Genomic DNA, 6,000 nt, shown 5'->3' on the forward strand with positions numbered 1-6,000 from the left:
ACATGTTTATCATTAAACGTAAGCATCTTTCAGTTTTTTTTTTTTGAGATAAGAGACCATAGGCAGACAAATTTATGCTTAGTAACCAATTTTTAATGTTTTATCTTATATGGAAACGACCCAGAGACTCAATAAATTTTTATCAATTTAATTTAGCAAAACTCTAAAGCTTCAAGTTACCAAAAAGATTTTGGAGGCTGTTTTTGAAATACCTTTGTCTTTTAGAAGTCTCTGTGTATTAATTAAAGATTGCATTTCATCGTGAGAGGTTTTGAATCCTCTCTTTTAAGGGTGACCCTTAAGGTGAACTCATCTGAAACAGATTCTCCAGAATAGCCATCCCAATTTCAAATTACTTCAAAAGTTTACTTATTTTCACTTGTTTAATTTCAGATCAGGAATTCTGGGGGAGTTGAAGCGGGGAAGCTCAGCAAGAGAGGGGAGGGGAGCAGCAGATTCAGCTTCGGCTGCTGGCATGTTTAATTACTTAATTATTTTCTCTTAAAGAGGTAGTACAGTATTTCTAATTTTGTTTAAAAACCTCAAAAGATTAAAATAGGCTTCCCACTAGTGGTTTAACTTTTTAGCTGGCTTTTTCCAATTGCATAAGCAAATACATCAGTTTTGGTAAATTGAAATTGCCCCATTTTGGTCACTTTTTCTCTCTGGAGTCTATGGAATATTGTGGCAATGTGGTGTTACAATAAAAAACTTATCTTCTTGGACATGGGCTCCTAGCTGAATATAGCCCATTTAGCCAAGAGGTGGCCCAGAGGGCTCTCCTTGGGGACAGATGGAACTTCCCCCCTTCAAAATTACAAACATACAGAACAGACAGTTAAATGGGATCCCAAACAGAACAGATAGATGCATCTAACAGATTCCGGGTAAAAGTCCTACAATTATTCCCACTCCAGTAGGGATAGCCCTGCCTCTTAAAGAGACAGGACTCCAGATGGAGGGGAAGGGAGTTCTTGGTGTAAGCAAAAACAAACAAATAGGCAAACAAACAAATAATTCTAGAGGCTGTTTCCCTGTCATAAGAAAATGTGCCCAGGATCAGCGGTGCCAGGTCAGATGGAAAGCACTGGGAGCAGTCCCCAGGGCAAATCACCTAGGCAGCTGCTGGACTGTTTCCCAGGACATCCCACCCGGCCCAGGGCCACCGAGCCACGGACAAAGAGCCTCCCGGTCTGCTTGCCAAATTATTATTGGATACACATTTAGGCTCACTATTTGTCACTTAAGAGGGGCCAAATAAAACTAGAATGCCAGGCTCACGGCAAGGAGAGTTTATTTGGGTGATATCAGCCGGGACTGTAAATTTGAAACTTCTTTTTTCAAGAGTACATTCTCCCTTGTATTTTATCCCTATCTTCCATAGCCCGACGATAAGCAGTCAGCAAACACCAACCTCGCCGTGCCAAGAAAGAAACATCATCTTTCTTTTTCCTTTCCACCGTCTGCAAAGCTTTGGTCACATCCAACGGTTCAAATCGTCGCAGACGAGCATCCCAAGCTTCACATAGCCCTGACCTACGAGCCCACTCCCCAGCCAGAGTGCAAAAGGGAGGGTCCTCCCATCCTGGAATTTCTTCCACTTTGGCTTCAGTTACCTTTCGTTTGAATAGAAAAGCCATTTCCTTAATCGAATCCTGCTCACAGCGCCAATTATGTTATGAGAGGTTCGGGGATTCGATCGGAGACGTAAAAGACACTTTCCACTCCAAACAAATGGACTGAAGGTATATTTTATTATATAGAGGATAGTAAAGGCGACAGTCTGCACACAGATCCAAATAGGTCAAATATTAAGAGGGAAAAAACATCAGCCCGACTGGAAAGGGAAAACACTCACATCGGCTGAAGAGAAATGACACAAATCAACCAGAAAGAGAAACACCAGGTTGACCGAAAAGAGAACACATCAAATCAATTACTTCATATCAAATCAATTACTTCACATCAAATCAGTTACTCACAACATCCACGCCCCACTGCCGGGAGAGCCCTGTCAATCGACGCGGCTGGGCAAGGATCACATGTCCTGGGCAAGGTGTCCCTTCCACAGGTGGAACTCTCACCGGGGCTCAGTTTCCAGCAGTTTTTATACCATCAGTAATTTTCAGAGTAAGCAATTACAGAGTTTGTAGAGCAAGCATTTAGTGTTTCCATGCACAAATGGTTATCAGTGGCGTACGTGCACTGAGCCCCCTGGCTAACGTCCCAGCCCAGTAGTTGTGTAGGTGCATTGTTCTCTTTGGTTATCGTCCCAGCCCAGCACAGATGGCCAGTCCATCCCGTGCTACGACGCTCCAAGAGCCTTGAAATGTTACAACCTGCAACTCCCTCCGTGAGAGAAGGGCCGGTTCCCACCACGCAGAAAGCAGCTTTGTATTTCTCTTTGTGCTGGTGGCTGTAGGTCAATGGAGCGGCCACACATGGCTGTACTCATGTCAAGACAAAGGCATAATAGAAAAAGGAAACAAATGGAAATTCTAAATCACAAAATTACAATATTTGAATTAAAATATACATTGGGCAGGCTCAACCACAGAATGAAGAATGCTGAAGAAAGATGAGCAAATTTGAAAAGAGATCTAGATGGAAACTATCTAAACTGAAGCTCAGAAGACCCCTGTGGCAATATTGAGAGGTCTAACATCCAAGAACTCAGAGCATCAGGAGAGGGAGAGAGAAAGGAGCGGAAAGTCATTCCAAGAAAAAGGGAAAAATTTTCACAAATGTGATGAAAAACAAGCTATACATGCAAGACACTCAGCAAACCCAGTGGGATATATACAAAGAACCCCACACCTGTGCATATCACCAACTGTGAAAGAGAAAAGATAAAAAAGAAATCCTAAAATCAGCCAGAGGAGAAAACACCTACATATAAAGCACCAATAGTACGAATGACGATGTAAGGACTTCTTTAATGTGTTGAAAGAAAAAGCAGAAATTCAGTTACCTTAGAATCCACTACTAGAGAAATCATTCTTCAAAAATGAAAGGGAAGAAAAAGCCTATTAACAGAATCTATTACCAAAGAAATTAATCCTCAAGAATAAAGAGACATGAAACATTTTCAAATAATGTAAGCTGAGATCATTTGTTGCCAGCAGACTTGCACTGTAAAAAATGGTAAAAATATTTCTTCAGGCTGAAGAGCAATTGTAATAGGTAGCAACCTGGATCTTTAGAAAGAATTCCAGGACTGGTAAATGTGGACATACGTAGAAAACATTATTTTTTATTTTTTTTTACTTTTTAAAAAGTAAATTGACTTTAAGATAAAAAACTGCAACATTGTATTGTGGGGTTTATTTCATATGTGCTATTGAAATATATGGAAACCCTGGTAAACATCTTATGTTGTACCTAAATTTTGAAATATTAACTCAAGATTGGCTGCGAGAAATTAAGATACTCACTGTAGTTCTAGAGCAATGCCTAGGAAGTAATTCAAGCATAGTTAGTTAAAAATACAATAGAGGAAATAAAATGGGATGTTTATAAATACTCGATTAAACCAAAAGAAAGCATGAAATGAAGATCAAATAAAAAAGATCTCAGGTTGGGGACGGCCCATGGCTTAGCAGTTAAGTGCGTGCTCCGATACTGGCGGCCCAGGTTCAGACCCAGGCGCGCACCCACGCACTGCTTGTTGGGCCACGCTGAGGCTGCGTCCCACATACAGCAACTAGAAGGATGTGTAACTATGACATACAACAACTCTCTACTGGGGCTTTGGGGAGAAAAAGGGAAAAAAAGGAGGAGGATTGGCAATTAGCTCAGGGCTGGTCTTTCTCAGCAAAAAAAACAGGAGGATTGGCATGGATGTTAGCTCAGGGATGATCTTCCTCACACACAAAAAAAAGATCTGAGGTTAATGGAAAAGCAATACCAAGAAGGTAGACTTACACCAAGCTAAATGAATAATTATAATACAAATGAATTGGCCAAACATTCAAATTAAAAGATGGAGATGGTCAGATGGATTAAAATAAGCAAGACTCGTAGTCATGAGACCATTCCTAGAAAATAACTTACTTTGGTCATAACATCTTTTAATATTTTTGCACTTTAAATCTCCATTAATAATTTTTCTGTGTCTTTTTCTCAAGAGTGACATGAATGTTAGACAGAATGTGGGTATCTGGAGACTGGTGCTGTGAGAGCTGGAGTGATTGATCAGCAATGCAGAGAACTCAGCATCTCTGGAGTCACTTCACGGAGCTCATCAGTAACAAGTTCCTCCACGGTGTGACCACCTTCATTTTTACAGTTTCGCTTGGCAGATCTTCCCTGAGGAGAGTCTACACCTGCCCCCCACTCGTTGTCTTCATCTTCTCAGAAATGAGAGCTGAGTGGGCAAATACACGTTCAGTGGATCTCTTAGCCTGTGCTACAGTTTTCCATTTTGTCCCTTTTTTGCACTGGGATCAAAAACTGTATTCCCACTTTCCCACTTGGTGAATTTTTATTTTATTTTCATCCCAGGGAGTTGACATAACCAACTATGGAGGCTGAACTACTACTGACCAAGGTTCTTTCCTGTCTTCATTTAATGGGGTGTCTTCATTAAAGACCCTGCTAGATTATCCTGTACAGTAGAAGTTTCTAACATTTCATTAATACTTTGTGGAGGGATTAGGGAAGAGAGAGTGCTCTGAACCGAATGTTTGTGTTCCCCTCAAGTTCATATGCTGAAGTCGTAATCCCCAACATGATGACATTTGGAGGTGGGGCCTTTGGGAGGTGATTAGGGTTAGATAAGGTCATGAGGGTGGAGCCTCATGAGGGGATTAATGCCCTTATAAGAAGAGAATGTGAGGACACAGCAAAAACATGGCCGTCTGCAAACTAGGAAGCAGCTCTCACCAGACACCAAATCTGCAGGTGCCTTGACCTTGGATTCCAGCCTCCAGCACTGTGAGCAATGCATGTCTGCTGTTTAAGCTGCCTGGTCTATGGTGTCTGCTGTAGCAGCCTGAGCTAACACAGAGAGCAAGACCATTCTTCTAAATTTGATTCATTTAAAATGACTTATTGACTATTCCTGACTTACAAAGTAACTTATGCTCATTGTAGCATTTGAAAACCCATAGAAAAAAATAAAAATCACCATCATGTCATGACATTGGTATAATTCCCAAAAATATTTTATATAAATATAAAATTATACACACAGAATTACATCACACTACATATATAGCTACATGTACTTTTTTTTTTTGGTGAGGAAGATTGGCCCTGAGCTAATGTCTGTTGCTAATCTTCCTCTTTTTGCTTGAGGAAGATTGTCCCTGAGCTAACATCTGTGCCCGTCTTCCTCTATTTTGTATGTGGGATGCCACCACAGCATGGTTTGATGAGCGGTATTTAGGTTTGAACCCGGGGTCCAAACCCGAGAACCCCGGGCCGCCGATGTGGAGTGCTTGAACTTAATGACACCAAGTCGGCCCCGTATATGTACTTTTTATGCAAAGTATGTCATTACCACTTAATTTATTTACCACTTAATTTACTTAATTTACCACTTAATGTTCACTCAAAACACAATTTATAAGACTTTTATGTGGATATATGATAATTTGATTATATTCTTCTCTCTTGGATAGTTTGTCACTGTACCTAATTCTAACCCTATTATTTAATATAATAATCATTATATTTAAAATATTGACTATCTCTCTGACATTTATTACTTATAATTTTGATATTTTTATTTTATATTATATTGCATATGTAAAATGCATATATGTACAATTGTAAACATAAAAAATATTATTTAGAATTTTATTTAAAATAATAAAATTTATAAATATTGTTTAAAATATATTTATGTAAAAATAAGAATATCCATATACCCACTACACAGCTTAAGACACAGAATATTTTCTATACATATGAGACTCTCAATGTTCATCTTTCCAAATGCATCCACTTTCCTCCACACTCTCCTCCACCCGGGGAGAAGTTACCCTAAATTTTATA

This window comes from Diceros bicornis, chromosome 30 (assembly GCF_020826845.1).
Source record: "Diceros bicornis minor isolate mBicDic1 chromosome 30, mDicBic1.mat.cur, whole genome shotgun sequence".
NCBI lineage: Eukaryota > Metazoa > Chordata > Mammalia > Perissodactyla > Rhinocerotidae > Diceros > Diceros bicornis.